Raw genomic sequence first — 18055 nt, 5'->3', positions numbered from 1 at the left:
TGTATGAATTTGGGTAAGTTATTCAACTTTCCTTATATTGATTTTTTTCTTCTATAAAGTGGGAAGAACAATAGTAATACCTTTCCTCCCACAGTTGATCTAAGGACTAAATGAGGTCACATGAGCAAAAGTCCTTTGTCATCTGTAAAGCACTCTTACAAATCAATTAACGCGGTAGTGGTATTTCTTCCAGGTACAATAGTGTGTGACGACCAAAACAAAGACACAGAAAAATTTCACCAAAGATAAATTATAATCTTTCTAAAATGCAACATTTAAGCTTCTCCTTTTAATACTAGATAAAAGAAATAGGCATCCTGTTTGTTTTTTTGTTACTACTTGTTAATGAGTAAAAAAGTATTATACACAATACACTATTTAATGTTCTTTCTAAGTGAGATCTGCTATGCGTAAGGAGAATTAAGAGAATTTACAAGCTTTTCTTTCTTAGATTACTCACATTCAAAAGTGTACCATATTGTAACACAAGGGGGCAGTATTTCTTTAAAAAATTCCTCTGTCAGATGAGTAATGTAATTCACTGAGGTGGCGCAATGGAACATCTTTGAATATGTCAAGATTAAAACAATTCAGCATTCACGTCAACTATAACTCACAGCCATCAGGGAAAAAATCATAGTACTACATTTCTGGAAACACTTGAATAATTCCTAAAACAAGACGTTTACGGGTTAACATAGATGTAGAGATGAAATGGCTGCCAACCAAAAGAGAAAGAACAAATATGTAGTTCTAGTCCTAGCTACCCAGCTCTCTTCAACCAGAAGCAGGTTCGGGGGTATGTAGCTGTTTCAGCAGCAGCAGCAATTAGGAGGTGCAAGAGAAACAAAATGAAGTGTTCCTTCACCACCCTAATAGGGTCCACTTGGGAAATATCAAGTAAACTAAATAGCTGTTTCCCTGGAAACGGGCAGCAAGAATCCTTCCAAAGAACTCTCTACCCTATGCTGAAAGAACTGACATATATGAACTTCAGTTCAATATATACAAGTACCAGCGACATATAGTCCAATGCTTCTTTTTATGGTGGGTCTAAAGGTATTTTATTCATGGGTCAAGTCAGGGTCAATAGGAACCTCTCTAATGGACTGAAAAAGTAAAACACTACAGCATGGGCTGAAACTACTAATCATGGAAATGATTCTAAATATAAGTCACAGGCAGAGCAGACCAGCCTCCTCAAGGCAACTGGTGTTATTAACGTCTATCTATGTGTGCTCACCATGACAGGCTATCTTAAGCTTCACTGAGCTCATTTAGTCTTCCCACCAAGCTGGGAGGTAGGCACTGGTACTGAGGCATTGGTTAAGTAAACAGCAAGGGCTGAGCTGGAGCCAAAATTAAACCCAGAAGCTCTAACTCCAGAGCCTGTGCACTTGCTCAGTACATGATACTCTGCTCTTCATAGGCTGAGTTCTGTGCTCGCATTTTGGCAGCCTGGATTTCGGACTTCCACTGACACTGCACCTGCGAGGCTGGGAAAACTGCATTATTTCTGGGCCTCAGGGTCCAGTCCAGCTTTGCCCATCAACCACCCACCGCCATCATTTCTATAAAGAAAGAAATCGGACTAGGTAACGTACAAGGCCTGTCTTTGGCTCAGTAATTCTTGAAAATATTATAAGAGCAACTAATAACTTGATGCAAAGTGTAGGAACCTGTATTTTTAGATACTTGCCTTCTGTGATCACTGAGAGCAGCAAAGAAAACTTGTTTTTCAACTTCTCAGTCAAAGACATACAAAATCACCAGTTTACTTGTTTAAATAAACTTAGAGCTATCTCTTCTCTACCCTTTATCTGTATACAGGTTTTTATATAGAAGGCTACATATGACCACAGTATATTTATAATTAAATGGGGGTTGGGGGGCATTCACCTCAAGAATGTGAAAAGACACCAAATATGTAAATTCTTGGGCAGTAAATATGAACTTCACCTACAATGCTTCACAGCTCTGACTGCAGCTGGTTCGGGCCCGTTCACAGGGATTTAAAAAGTGTGGCAGCTTTGAGAAGCTTTATAACATAACATAATAGAAATCGTATGTGCTTTAGAGATTTCCTGACGGCAGCTGCTGACCTTTTCATCAAAATTTCCAGAAATTTAATGTGAAACACTGAGATCCTATTAGGTAATCTTACAATCATTTTAAGAAGTCTCTCGATATTCTAATACAATATCAATTTTGCATTCAATTATACTGTTTCACATTCATCATGAGTATTAGAATTGTTTCTTAAAAGCATAATTTCAAACTGGCCGTTTTTACAAATTGAAGAAAATACTTCCTTCTTTTAACACATTTTTCAACTGTGGGTATCTTAAGTCCTTTGAGATTTTTAAAGATGAAGTCAATTTATTTCTACTGTATTCCTATTCAGGCTGATGTCGCCAGAGGCTTATTCAAAAAAAAAAAAGAAAAGAAGAAGAACACTACTTTCAAATATAAAAAAAAAAATTAGAGCTCAACTAAGTGTCAAAACTGCTAAAATTTCAGATTTGAAATAAATGCTAGAGGCTTTAAAAATCCAGGGAGTAGTTTTTAAATAAAACTTAAAAATCTTTAGTGTTTAGTACTTTGTTTATGAATTAGCAATATCATTCTGGTAGACTTTTTAATTTCTCATTCATGAATTAATTTTGGCCTTTTCCCTTATAATGTAACTTCTGTGGAGACAACTATAAATTTTTGGAAATAAGCTTCATTAAAACTGAATAATCCTCCTTTTCTCTTTTCTGAATAATTCACTTCTTGTTGTCTGATACATATACAAATGAGGAACTCAGTAAAAATTAGTCCAAATGATGGTTCCAAGAACGAAAAATATTTTTTAGAAGCTACACAATGCCTATAGAAATTCTGCCATTCAGCTTTTGTTGTATTTTCCTACCTGGAAGTAACGAAATGGATATGGTGTCTATAACATAAAAACTGAAAGAACTTTATTTCATTAATATTATAATCTTCTGATGATCCTACAAAAGTTAGGGATAGTGAATAATTCTAATTATCTTAAGGATTTAAATATGTATCAATGTCTTTATTTTTTAAGAGTAATACAGAACTAATAGTCAAATTCACAGAATTCTTCTCTGAAATTCACTCAAGTCTAATATTTCTCAAACAGCACATTAGATCAGACGAAAAAGCTTCTCCCAGAGTCATAAACTAAACTAGAAAAAGGATTCCAGACAGTAATAATGTAACGAGCAAACTAGCTCTATTTGTGCCAAAATTAATCGAAAAAGTTGTTTGGATTGATTCTTACCTTGATTTAAGCTACATTCAAACCAAAAAAGCAAACTATATCTAGGCAAGAATACTCAACTTTAATAAACTTCAAAAGCCATTTTGAATTTTATTACCTTATCTCATCTTCGAGATTATGCTATATTTTTTCTTAAGTTGTCATGTTTGAAAGGAGAAAAGGAAACTCACCATTTATTATGTTCTAACAAAGTGCCTTTGGAAACTGAATTATCTCATTTAACCCTCATAACTTCCCTGGAAGGAATACATTATTTTCCAGAGATTTCCGATGAGGGCCTTCAGACTTGAAAATAATGATGCTATGTAATTTATCAATGTGCCTAAAAAGACTGACCTGGGAGCAACAATCTTTCCATAGCATACTTCTAAGCTCTTTATGTGAAAAAATGCCTGAACCAAGTGAATAATTTGGAGCTTAGTAGCCATAGGATTGGCCGACAAGATCTTGCCATTTAATAAATGCATATTGAGGGCCCACAGAGGCCTTGGGACTAAAGGTAACACAGAGTCTCCACCCTTAAGAGGAGTCTCATATAGAGTTACTTAAGAGTTAAGCACTTACTTAAGTTTCCATAAACATCTGGTCCCAGAAATGTTCTAACTCAAATTTCTTGCAAGTGCCTTCTAACTATAGCCATCTAGAACAAATCCCAGCCATGCTTCTGGTCTTTGAGGACATCTTCTAGATCTCTTACATACCAGTATAAATTGGCCTCTCTTTGAGCATGGTACTATTCTTTAATGGCTGCAGTGGCTCTTGGACCTCTTTCCCAATTAAGGGATGGCAGGATCCAGTTATATGAAACCTGAGTTTTCCAAACTAACTGTAAGAAAGCTTATGCTGCTACTGGTACTATATACAACTTGAAGATTTTTTGCAATGGTGGCTCTATGCAACCATTTCAGGGATACCAGAAGAGGGTCCTTCCCCGTTCCCAAAGAGCTCCTTTATTTGCTTTTAACAGTGCTTGCAACTGCAATCATAGTCATTCCTTCACTAAATCTAGATCAGAGACGTCAAATACATGGACGGCATGTGTCTACTCATTTCCCCTGTGCCACAGCAGGCATCAGTTATCGATCACAACACCCTCTCCAGGTGAGTGAGGATACCACCTTAGGGTGCTTCCCAAAACAGCATTACAAACCACCCATTGAAGGAGGCTGGCAGGCACATCCCTAGTCTTGAGACTGTTTCTAGGTGTTACCTACTTACCAGTTCTGGCAGAAAAAGCCCTCTTAAAATGCAAATATCCAAACTCAAAAGGGATTTGCCATAAGAGATTCCAATAAGATTCTGTTGCCAGTTAGAGAAAGTGGTCTCTGTCTCAGCTAACCCCAGACTGACACACACAATAAGCAGAGATATGAAACGCATTCCCAGACCAGGTCTACTGCCTTCCTCAAGCAACTAGAACTCCAGTCTGACTTAAACATTCCTAATTCATGAGCTTGACGTGAGGCCTGGTCCCGGGGCAGCTTTGGGGGGCAAAGGCCAACGTTAGAACAAATTCCAGAGAGAGTAACAGGAGTAAGCACAAGGAGGAGCAAACCCCACTTGCGGAGGGCAAAGAAAGAGGTCACATTTGCCATAGAAATTAGGCAATGCACTATGTTACTGCCTCTAGCTATAAAAACTCCCTACCCCATTCCATACTCTCTAGGCAAGAAAACCTTTAATCCATCAATATAAAAACGTTAAAAATATAAAATTTCCTCTTTGTTTGGGACTAAAATTTCGATCAGAAAGCCATGAAACTTTGGCAGAACTAACTGTAATTCCCACTATAGAAATCTCCATTTAAGGATAAGCAAACAAAAAAAAATAGTATATGAAATTCTTCAGTAAATGAAAATCCAAGGATAAGCAAACAAAAAAAAATAGTATATGAAATTCTTCAGTAAATGTGCCTCTTCTATCACCTCTCCTAATCTCTACTCCACACTCTCTGCTCCAGCAACACTCCTTGCTGTTCTTTGAGAATAATACAAACCCTCCTGCCATGGGGCCTTTGTACTGGGTGTTCCTCTGTGAGACAGCTAGGGCAGCTCTTTCTCCAGCTATCCACATGGCCCACTGCCTCACCTCCTTCATGCCTTTGCTCAAATAAAATGCCTTGTCAAAGAAGCCTTCCCTGACAAACTATTTAAAATTATAATCTATTTACCCATTGCTTCCCCACCTGGCAACCACCATCCCCCTTACCCTGCTCTATTTTTTCATGGTATTTAGCATGTTATATTAAACTATAAAATTTGTTTATTATTGTGCAGGAAATTGTTCACACAGAAGGTCTGATGCTGTTCTTTAAAAGGGCCTGTTTGGGGGCCTGGCCTATGGTTGGGCCTGGGAAGTTGGATTTTGGAATGTTCCCTATTTTCCTAACTGATCAGTTGGGTTTGTATGCCTCAGGCACTGAGTTCTGCTCACCTAGGCTATTTGTGAAAACAGAATGATTTACCATGAACACCTGCTCTCCTTCTGGAAGTCTGGAATTTTGGTAATATGTGGCTGGTTGCATAGGCAGAGAGTGCCTACATCACTGGCCCCTAATAAAAACTCTGGACTCTGAGTCTCAAGTGGGCTTCCCTGGGCAGAAACAAGGCCATTGCACATGTGTTGCTGCATTTCATTGCTGGAGGAAGACACAAGCACCTCCCACCCTGAAACCCCTGGGAGAGAGAACTTAGGAAGGCCATGCCTGGACTCCTCCAGACTCTGCTTGATGTATCTGTTCCCCTTGCAGACCCTGATGTGTATCCATGGCGGTGAGTACAATGACCTCTGAGTCCTGTGAGTCTTTCTAGCAAGTCATAGAACATATGAATGATCCTGTGATCTTCAAAAAATTACATTCATTGCTGATCACCTTTCTTCCTCCATTAGAATGTAAGCTCCCTGAGGGCAGGGATTTAAGAATCCTTTTAGCTCATTGATATATCATGTATTAATATAAAATCTCTTTAGCTCATTAATATATCCCCAGTGCCTAAAACAATGCCTACCACATAATGGACATTCAATAAATACTTGTTGAATGAATAAGGAATAAAGCACATATTGTCCTATGAAAGATTTATTTTTTAAAAATAAATAACTAAAATATCAACTTATATTCTTTAAGACCTTCTAGAGGACATTGCATCCATAAAGAGGGAAGGCTATTCTACCAGGAAAAATTGCTTTTAAATGAAAGGCAAGAGTTGAATTACAAACATTGCGATGACAGCAAACAGCAGATTGCGTACTGCAGAAATACCACAAACATGAATGAGACCAGCTACAGAAATTCTCCTCCGATTCAGAAGAAAAGGATAGAGATGAATATAGTAAGTAAAAAAGAATTTAAATTTCAACAAAGTCATAAAAACTCAAGAAGGAGAAACCAAGTTATGTACACTACACATAGTAGGCTCGCAGTAAGTAATTATTGAATGAATTGAATGAAACAGGAAAAAATCATATTTGTATCAATATATCTTCTTCAAATATAAAAACAATTGAAAGATTTTAAAAGAAAAGGTAGTGACATAAGGATCAAATAGACAAGCAAGAGATCACAGGTGACAGCAAGAAAAGATATTCCTTACTATAGAAAGTATAACAATTATGAAGGCTTCCTAAAACATTCACTCAAGGAAATATCCTGCTGACTAACAAATTAATCAAATAACAAACTCAAGTAGCAGAATAACTAGCATCATATGAAATTATGAAATAATAAAAGCCTTTCCATTAAGATTCAAGACAGGGACTTAAAACTATCATAACCTTAATATAGTTTTGATCAGGCTTTCCTCTAATCTTTGTGGGTTCTGGGACAAGGGTACAAAATGAGGCCCATGTACCATACAACTAACTAATTAGAAGCTAAAAATAAAGCTGAAAAGCTGCTAGTTAAAATATGTTCGATCCAATAACTTGACATACATCCCTCTCCAGGTGAGTGAGGTCACAGTCTTAGGGTGCTTCCCAAAATAGCATCACAGCCCATACACTGAAAGTGACTCAGGTGCATCTGTAGTCTAGAAACTGTTTCCTGACTCCACCTATTTACCAGCCCTAATGACACATAATTTTTTAGAACTATGTGTAAACCAATGATTTTTTGATGATTTACAAGTCATCAAAACACTGAAGACAACTGGATTTATTTATTAGTATACTTGTAATCTTTAATTATGTCACAATTTATAAATTATCATAGATTTATTCTGTAAATTCATTCTCTTACTTCATTTCAATGAAATCACTAATTACATTGCTATGGTCAAGACTTTCAAATAATTTGTATTTTATTGATAGTAACATCAAATTAGACAATCTTATTTGAGTCATTGTAGATCTTGGATAATTTTTTTGACAATTTCAATTTGGAGAAACTTCATTTTGCTATGAGAGCAGCAACTGGAAGCATCAACAAAAATCTTAAAGTGATATTTGGATTCAGAAACATCTGTAAGTTCTCCATATCATGTTCAAACACTGTAATGGGTCATATATCGTAAATTATCATTATGGAAAATATTACAAAATATTTCCTTTCATTGCCAGTTTATAAAAGTTACATTGCAATTTCAACCATCATTAAAGCAACATCAGATCCATCCAGTAATGTAAAGAACTATATTAGTTTTCACATGTTATATCTAGATCTACATATATACAAAATTTAGAATAACAGGAATTGTTTGATCTTGCAGAATATTCCTCAGCTGCCAAGTGCACCATGGCAAACATTGTTCTAATTCATAAGTACCTCCAGAGCTATGCACTAGAACAGGAAGAGAAGAAAGAAAATGGATGCTTACAAAATTCTATCACATCCATGCTATATGACAGAAAAGGTTTTTCAAGTAATTAATGTGTCTTCTCTAGGATCTAAGCACTAAAATTGTTCCAAGCCTCCTTGCATTGCAAAACCCTGTCTATCACCAATGTCAGCAGTGGCACAATCCCCAAAATCTTTCATTGGCTTATGTTTCAAGGACATTGGGCAAGAGTTGGGGAGAAAAACTTCTCTGGAGAATGTCCTCTAGGAACATTCAGTTAGTGAAAAAGCGCATGTTTAAGGTTACAGGTTGTACTATATCATCATTGAGTACAGAAGCGCAAGCAGCAGTGGCATACATAAGCTCTTTAGTAAATTTATTTCAGTTGTAGTCTTTAGATATGTGGAGGCCTATAAAGGATAAATCTCAAGCAGAGGGCCTCCTTGGCAGTGCTAACCAGTGTATCAAGACTTAAAATATGAGTTATAAATTTTGGAAAGAAGAAAGTAAAATTCTCAATGTCCGAACATGATCATTTGTCTAACAAAATATAATTGTATTGGTGAAAAGGCTATGAGAACTGATTATTTCAATAACCTGTCCAGTTATAAAAACATGTTTTGAAAAGCACTACATAAATACTAACAACAATCAACAAAAAAATAGGGGAAAAATGCCGTTCATAAAAGCAGTAAAGAAAATGAAACCTCATTAAACTTGTGTGAATAAAATAGAGTTACATGAACAAAACTATTTAAAAAAACCTCTAAATGGGATAAAAGGGAACTTGAAATGAATGGACAGGTAAACCATGTTCCTGAATAGAGTACTGGATCATTCTATTTTCAGCTTAGTTAAGCTAGAGCTATGTTCCCAGATTCCTCTTCTCTGCATGGTTCTGAGTTAGAATTGGCCAAAAGAGATGTCTGAATGGGATTTAAGATGTGGAAGTGAAGGAGCAGTTCTTGCTCTCTGAAGCAGATAACAGTTATTTGCAGTGAAACAGATACAGAGGTTTCAATGAATTCCAGCTTGTCCTCCCTCTCTTTTGCTCAATGTCCAGCTTTTCTTTCTAACTGCTGACCATGCTAACATTGGTCCAAATTACCAGACTCCATCAAATTCTCCCCTCCTGGGATGTGTATATTGCCCCTTCTATGATGAGTGGAATTTGTTTCTCCTCACCTTGAAACTGTGCTAGCCTTGTGACTTGCCTTGACTAATAGAATACAGTGGAAGTGATACTGTGCAACCCTGAGTCCAGGCCTTAAGAACCTGTGGCTTCTACCTCTGCAGTAATAGAAGCATGCTGCCATGTTAGAAGGAAGTCCAAGCTATCTAGCTAGAGAGAAAGGCTATATGGAGAAGACTCAAGGCATCCTAGAAACAGTGAGAACTAAGGCTGCAGACATGTGAGAGAGGCCTTCTTGGACCTTCTAGCCCAGCTGCAGCATAGCTCCCAGTTGAATATGGCGACTTAAGCAACCTCAGCCTACACAACACAGAGCAGAAGAGCTGCCCAGCTGAGCCTAGCTAACCCACACAATTGTAAGAAATAATACATTGTTCTTGTTTTAAGCCACTAAGTGTTGTAGTGGCTTCGTTCACAGCAATAGGTAACTGAAACAGAAAGGGAAACTTATACAGTGGTATTCTTTCCCTCACTCCCTTGGGGTCTTGATAAAAACCATTCTAAAGGTCATCTGAAGGACAATTCACTGATAATAGCCAATCCTTTTTTGAAAACTAAAATAATGAGAGGATGCTTGCCCTACCAAATATGGAAACATTTGTAAACTTCACTAATCAGAAAAAGAATAACAGCATCATTTATTGAATGCTCACAGTGTTTTAGGCATTGTTCAAAGTATTGCCATGGCAAATAAATAATGCTATTATTCTTCATGCTTACAGATGAAATTTGGAAAGTAATTTTCTAAGCTTTTATATTAATAATTATAGGGCATCTATGCTAATGCAAAATAATAGAAAAGATACTCAATAAAGCTGCATATACATTAAGTTAGGTCAGGTCGGACTATCAGAGTTCATTAAGATGAATTACATATTTAAGAACATTGGGCCTGTCCATTGTACTGAATGAATAATCATCAGAACTGAAGAGCCTTCAGCCTTCTAAAAAGTCTCCTAAGGGACCTAGGACAACCATGACTCTTACCTAAGGGAAAAAGATCAGGAGAAAAGAATGAATACGGGATGTTTCAGTCACTCAGTCATCCTTCTCTGAACAATAGGGTGTAGCAGGGAAACAATCATCAGGGGAGGGTAAAGTAAGGTCTCTGCTTAGCACATAAACTTTGCTTTGGGAGGAAAACCCATCCCTTGGGGCAAAGAGCAGAACTCCTCCAATCATAAATTAAAGCTGAAAAAATCTTTGAGATCAAAGAGCAATTCATTCATTTCACAGATGAAGGAACTCATGCCCAGTGGGTAATGTGATTTGCTCAGGGTCATATATTGGCGCCAGAGCTGTTCCCCAGACCCCAACTCCCACTCTACTCCAGAGTGATTCTTTCCCTGTATCCTTTCCACAGCAACCCACTAGAGAAGCACCTCTCCAGGCCCAACCACTTCATTTTTAGGAACTGACAGCAATTTAAAGAAGGAAGCGAGCAAAGGCAGTGTCTGTCTTGTTCACCTTGTGTGTCAGCACCTGGCACTATTCCTCTCCATAGAACACACTCAAGGAGCATTGATCAAGGGAAGGAAGTGAAACGCATATTAGCCAACAATTATCCTCAACTCTGCTCAGCAAAGGCAAACTATTTATAAAAGTAATTTTGTTGAATATGTCAATCATCTATCACATAAGTATTGATTTCTACGTTAATAAACTGTAAGACAAAATAATCTTATGCTTTGAAACTAAAGATTTGTTTTCCAGCATAATAACATTTTTTCTTTCATAATTAATATAGTCATTAAATAGGAAGAGTTGTTTCTTTTCATTTATCACCAAGAGGGCAAGATACTTACTTATAATTAATGATCAGAATGCTCTGAGGTGGGCAGCCTGCACTTTGCCTGAAGTGTCATTTCATCCGCAGGAATGCGACTCAGTTCATGAATCCACATTCAAACCATATGTTTCTTTCTTTAAAGACACCTGTTCCCAAAAGGCAATGCCAGGATAAAATTAAAATTCAAAAGAGATCAGGATGTATTACTAACGAAAGAGTGCTTCTGGATCATGGGTTTTTACAATATCCTAAACAAAGAAAATTCTCCCTGAAGCCTTCAGACTGGTCAAAGCACATCCCATGTCATAATATTTTCTTCCATAAATAATTCTTAAGCTAAACAACTAATTGTATGCTGCTCCTGTTTTCAGAAATTGTTCTATCTTTGGCATCCCAGTGTCAGTACAGTACAGTCTTAGATACTCCCTAACCTTCCTCAGCATTCTGGCAGAGAGCACCTGTCAGTGTTTCTCCTTAGTGGCACTTGCACAATTTGGCTGGGGAAATTCTTTGTTATTCAGGACTACTCCATCAACTGCTGTCCACTAGAGGTCTACAGCGTCCCTAGTCATAGAGACAACCAAAAATGTCCTCATTTTTTTGACTTAGAGAGTTCGTACACCAGGCTTCACCTGGGTTCCCCTCCAGCACACCGCGGCCTGGGTGTCTCTCACTGCCATATGTTGGGGCCATTGTAGGGCTCACCTCACTTGTTCCCTGTTTCTCAGGGATTGCTGTCCTTCACTCTCTGATGTCTTGAAGCCACTGTTTCATATATTTTGTTCAGTTTTTTGTTTGTTTCAGGCAAAGCAAAAGTCAGCAGTCAGTTATGTTTTAAGGTTAAGGTAGATATGATTCTGACTTCTTTCGAAAGAGATACAGCTTTGATGGAGATAAGAAAGAAAGGAGACCTAAGGTGCAGGGAGTGTCTGAGTGAGGGAGGGCATTGGGGGTGGAAACAAAGAACAGGAAGGCATTGGACACTAATCTACTCTACCTCCCATTTTTTTCTGGGGATGGCCTGGGAAAAAGAGTGCAGGAAACTCTAGACTCTAGGGTTTTGCCTATGATTCAGCATTTACAATAATAAAGAAGCAGTTCCTCACTCTCTAAGACTACCTGGCTTACGCCACACAAATAGGCAGCTTACGTAGAGCCACCTTCTTTATGACTGGTGCTCTGAAAATTGCCCTTAAGTCTACACCTGCTGATGGGTAGCTCTCTATAAGGCATCCGTATTCCAACATGGAGCTAAGGCCATCAATTCCCACAATAGACGGAATCCATAGGTACCCCTGTGTTCTACATCTTGACCCCCTACCATCTCCTCTCACCATCCTCCTCAGTCTTCTTCAGGTCACAGAATTTGTAACAGTTATCTGACCAAAACCAATCGCTGAAAAATGACTGTCATTCTAACCTACATAGTCGGTTACATTCCATCTTCTTGAAGAATGAGGGAGCTATGTGGATTAGTTTGGGCAAACCTGGCAATTTCAAAAGTAGACTCTTCCAGTGCAGTAAAGAGAGGAGATACTTAATGAGATTTTTAACTAGTTCAGTGCAATTTCCCAATAATAAGAAATATAGTATTATTTCCACATCCAGTGATGTTTTCTTGATAAAGGTACCAGGACCCTGGACTAAATGGTTTGGCAGGCTAGATGGAATACCTTTGGTAAAATAACAGTCACTGATTCATTCATTTCAATGAGGAGATGTGAATCTATTCTAGTGCCTGCCTGCTCATGGTTAAAATGAACCAGTCCGTATCTCTTTATTTGAATAAAAACTAGATGTCTGTCATCTGAATACTAATCCGTGCAAATCTCACAGATGTTATTTGAATGAATGGAAACTGTCAGCCTGGCTCCATTTAAACAGCATGTTGCTTGGACTTTTATGCATGACAGAGCAGGGCTGAAATGTGGCAGGTGTGGATATGCCAGATGACACACTGAGTCAGACCATGCTCGGGGGATGAGTCTGATGATGCAAGTCATTAAGAGGGAGGAAAAAATACCAAATAAATATGTTCTCCTTAAAGCACAGCCTCAATCACTGACTTAGAAGGAAAAAATAAGGTCATGCTTAAGAACTGGGTTGATACAGAAAGTCTGCTAGGAACCGGCATAATGAGTTCTAATCTGCCCTTCACCCAAGGAGAAGAGCAGTGCTTAAGATACTATTTCTATACCAAGTGACTTTATGTGTGGCTTTCTGTGTAAAAGGTAAATGCTACTCTCAAACCTTCTATATACTGTGGTCCAAGTTCATGTCCAGAAATAAAATGTACAGGTACCACTAACTCTTCCTCACATTTTCAGCCATCCTCAACTACAGTCTATGATACTCTTTATCCACAGGGTTCCACTCAGAAATTCCTAAGATAACTACAACCAGGGCATAAAGTACAAAAAAGAATCTCCTTGATGCTTGTAAATTTAGTTTGCTGCTAAAGGCATAGTGTTTGGCAAGCATAAGCCCTTAGTTCTCCAAGTAGCACATAGTATCCAAACCCTTACTGGGTTAGCCCAAGCTAGATTTGCCTCAATTGCTTGCTGAGTACTCTAGTCTGCTATGAGGGCTGCCCTTTTCAATAAGGAGTGTGAACCTGGTTAACTATTTGAAACTGCTCATTTATGGACAGATGGAGCCCTTTCCTCTCTACTCTTAGCTGCAGTCTGGAGCCTGGTTTGGAATAATGTGATGATCTGGAGAATTCTTTATGATGCCTCCCCAGCTTTGCAAGTCAGCACTGCCTAAATCCTCCTACTGCTGTCCACCATATTCCAGACTGGACCACCATTGAGTCAAAGTTTACTCTGGGCATCAGATTGCTAGCTACCCAAACTTGAAGGCAGACTTTAAAGCAAAGGTCCACAGAACTCTGGATGATTCATGGATGAGTTTCAGACAACCTATGAACCCTCAACATTAATTTTATGTATAGATAGTTTGGGGTATATGCAAATGAATTTCCATTTACATTTCAAAGGATTCGTAGCCCAAAAGAAGTTTAAGAACCATAATCCTGGAAGGAAACCTGTTTTTCCTGTCCAGCTTCCTCCTAGTCTTAGTTTCTTCTCTCTACTGACGAGCATGACTGAAATCCCGAAAAGTACAATAAATGAGCCAGAAAGAATTATAACAACTTCAGAGCAGGTTTTACAGGCCAACTACGTCATTCCAAAATGTCTCCTTTAGTCCAGTTTCTTCTTCACATTTCCCACTTGCAGCTAAGAAAAATCAGTAACTGCTATTACTTAATGATACAATATTCTGAGACAGCTCCTTAACGGATGTTTAATGGATTTTCATACAATTAAAACACTTGTTTTCAAATTGCACAAGATACCCGTGGAAGGTATCAATTTCCAAGAATATTCTCTGCCACAAGTTTTTATGTTTCTTTTCCTTTGCTTTGCTGTTCCTGCTGTTTGGATTAACCTATCCTAGTTTAAAGGGGGAAAATAGCCAAACTTAATCGCAGTTGACAATAAAGAACTTGAACACATGCTAATTAGCTTCTTGCTTTGAACAGTCATTCTCATACTGACTCTGTGAGCTTCAGAAACTAAAGCTCTCCTCTCAAATCACAATTCGTAACTTGCCTCAGTTCTTACTGATTTTTTTCCAATTTTTTTTATTATGGCAAAATACACATAATATAAAACTTACGACCTTAACCATTTTTCAATTCTTACTGATTTCTATAAAATAACATTCACAGGTACAACGAAAAGCATACCATTTTTTTATTAAATTTCATTTTTACTTAGACAATAAACCTGTTCATTTCTTTTTATTAGACATTGTTCTTCAATCCATATCCAGCTCTCTCCCACTCCTCCCGGAAACGAAGTTAAGACAGCTCAGCGCTTGGTTGATTTTGCAGGGAAATTACAAGAAAGGAGAAAAACTCTTCTTAAACTGTTCTAAGTTCTTTTTTTTCCTTTCAGTGTTTGATTCTTTATAGTCAGATAGGCACACTATCCACAGAATTGCCAGTAGAAACCAGCAGTAAAAAGAAAATAGAATGCATTGCCAGTTACAATAAGAATGAGGTCAAGGTCTGAAATTCCTTAAAGTAATGCTTTTCGGTTTCATTATATTACAGATTACAGACAATGTATTAAGAAAAAAGATGTGTATCTGAAATCATAATTAATAAACACTGTCTTTTCATTTACTAAGTAACACGTGAATAAATTAAACTTAAAACTACAACTTTCAACCAGCGAATTTCTTTTCAGTTGAGCTAGTTTTGCTGGAGAAAAAATCTCAAAGGTCAGGGTTATTTGGGTGCAAGTGTCAGACTTTCTTTTGCTCTATTTTGTTGTTAACGATTTTTCAAAAGAACAATAAATATATACATGTACATATATATTCTTGAAAGGAACTGCATTCAGCATTTTAGCATGAACACTGTCAGGACAGAGCAAAACGGGGGCTTGTGTGTGAAAGAAGGTAGACAGTGTTGGAGAATGTAGTCTATGGGACTAGCTTTAGAGGTGAGATTTTAAAAAATTAAAAAACAAAACAAACAAACAAAAATAGTTCTAGGGCATCAGATCAGCCTTTTCCCCTTTTCCCCGAGATCCAGCCATAAAAGGCCTCACCCTAAATAAGCCCTGGGAAGAAGTAAGAGTACACCTCCCCATTCTCCATTTCCAGCCATGGAATTGTAATCAGGATCATAAATGTCTTCAAGACTGGGCAGCCAACAAAAATAACCGAAACTGTTCTGTATTTAATAACACTTGGTGCTGCGGACTGTGGTAAACCGAAGACTCCACACCTGAAGGCCTTTAAATTTAAAGAAAAATAAGATACCATATTAGCCAAACAAAACACATCCACAGAGTAAACTCAGCTGTGATTCCATCCGTTTTTTCCCTAAGACCTTCTCCTCACTCTCAGATCCAAGTTTCTGATGCAGTTCTCATGGCCTGGGGAGGGGCTCCAACAGAATACGGCTTGATGGGGATCTTGGGAACTGGAGTCAGGGCCTCCTGGGAGAAATGATAAATAAGACGACCATCACGGCCAGTGCCTTATCACCACCTTCCTGTCTCCTGAAAGCCTCGAGCATTAGCCAACCTGCTTCTACTCTTAGTACCACATCTTTTGCTTCTGTCTAGGGCTTTTCTCTGGCCAAATGAGAAACATAGCAATCTCACAGCATTTACCCTATTCTCTTGGCCTTAAAGCAAGCATGGAACTATTTTTGTGGGTTTTCTCACAGTTGCATTTTAAATAGTTAGAGATGAAATGTGATAAAGATAAAATGTGACTTACAGAATGTATATGTATAGCAAATCACTACAATGTACAATTTAAGTATCTTACAATTTTATTTGTCGATTATACCTCAACAAGGCTGAGAAGAAAATATATGAATGAATAAAAATGTGACAAAAGATTGCTTATGACATACCTAGTTTGTCTGTTTTCTCATTCTACCACTTCAACTCTAGCAGAAAAGATAAAGATGACATAGGCGATGAGGGCAGGTTTATGTAGTAAAATTGGCCTTGTGTTCAGAAGAATCCTGAAGCATAAGACCATATGGGGCATAGTCTCTTGAGAGGAAGCTGAATGGGGAAAGGGGTTTGTTTTGGGAGATGATGGAAAATATTCTAAGAATCTGAGACTAGCCCTGGGGCTGTGAGAGAACAAGGTAGGAAAGAGAACAGCAGCTGCCTTAGTGGCTTATATGCTTACTCTCCCTGCACTTTTCTGTAAACTTTTCCCTCCTGTTTCCATAGAATCTACATTAAGAGATAGTGAGAGAATGAGCAATGGATGAGATGATTTTGAGAAAGCGCAAGCAGAAAGGAAAGACACAAGGGTGAGAAGATCTTAGACTAGAGTGGATAGAAGGAAGGGGGCAGCCTGAGCCTAGGGAGCTATGTCTGCGTGGCCATTCTCATGAATGGGAGATCCATCATCTGTTTGGGCCGAAGTCCACTGTTGCTGATGTCACCCAAGGAAATCTTTCATGGTCTCTTACCTGTATTCAAGGTGGGTACTCTGTAAACATCATAATAGTGATGTGAACTAAGCACTTCCAAAGAAATGTCCATGGTTAGCCACTATTTTAGCAATGGTTTCATCCTACTTCCTGCCTTAATAGCATAGCTCCAGTTGTCATATAATTCTAGACTCAAACAACTGAAAATAACATTTGAAATATTCATTTGGTTTCAAACACAAGGCTGTGTGTGTGTTTATTCTGGAAGGTTTATGTTACTGAATTCAAGCAGAGAATTTTTCTGTACTCCTTTAAAAAAACAACCAAATAACTGAGACTAACCAAAAGGTAAAACTCTGTTAACCCACAAACAAATGAATCCAGGAAAATAAAGAAAAAGAAGTAGCCGTTGGTCTGTAGTATTCATTTTTGTAAAACCAACCAAAAGTATTAACTGTCACCTGTGAGCTTCACTACTTCAACAGGAAAAAAGGAAGTCAACATCTCAGACTGACAATTTTTCCTGGACGCCTCTCTTAGCAATTTTTAACTTGGTTGGCACAAATGTTTTCTACCAATTAAAATTGTGCAATATTTGCACAGATTAAAATATTCCAAGAAACTACATATTTGTGGAAAAATAAAGTTAAGAGTTGGTTTTTCTAAGTGCTTAATTTAAGAATGTCTTAAGTAGGCCTAACCACTAAATACTCATTTTTAAAATATAATAAACATTCTAAATTATTATTTTGGGGCATTGATAATGAAGACCTAGGAATTTCTCCATTATCAAAACAAAACATATAAAACACTTCCTAATAGTTTACTACCTCATAATTTTACAAGCCTGAGACTTTCTAAAATTTATTAACGTCATTTCCTGTTGACTTACTACAAGTTGGTCTTTGGATCGTCTACAAGTTCAAGGCATTGGAAACACAAGAAGCATCACCCTGATTTAGGTAATGAAATTTCATTATCAAGTGGCAACGTAAATAAAACAAAGAGCAAAGGACATGAGAAATAGATC

The 18055-nt window shown here is 37.7% G+C and overlaps 1 long non-coding RNA gene across 3 annotated transcripts in view; it reads right to left on the bottom strand.

The window, feature by feature from the left end:
• LOC139076824 (uncharacterized) overlaps positions 1-18055 on the bottom strand; it is a 351089-nt gene that overhangs the window by 296839 nt on the left and 36195 nt on the right. For 2 of the 3 annotated variants that reach the window (XR_011528811.1, XR_011528813.1), the window contains exon 3: positions 11065-11194. This is a non-coding gene — a long non-coding RNA (uncharacterized lncRNA). Of the gene's footprint in view, positions 1-11064; positions 11195-15926; positions 16064-18055 lie in introns of those variants that run through there. The other variant, XR_011528812.1, reaches the window with a different exon arrangement.

The sequence above is a fragment of the Equus przewalskii genome, chromosome 17, assembly GCF_037783145.1.
Source record: "Equus przewalskii isolate Varuska chromosome 17, EquPr2, whole genome shotgun sequence".
In the NCBI taxonomy this organism is placed as follows: domain Eukaryota; kingdom Metazoa; phylum Chordata; class Mammalia; order Perissodactyla; family Equidae; genus Equus; species Equus przewalskii.
The sequence above is the reverse complement of the archived record's forward strand: the minus strand, read 5'-3'. Positions and strand labels throughout refer to the sequence as shown.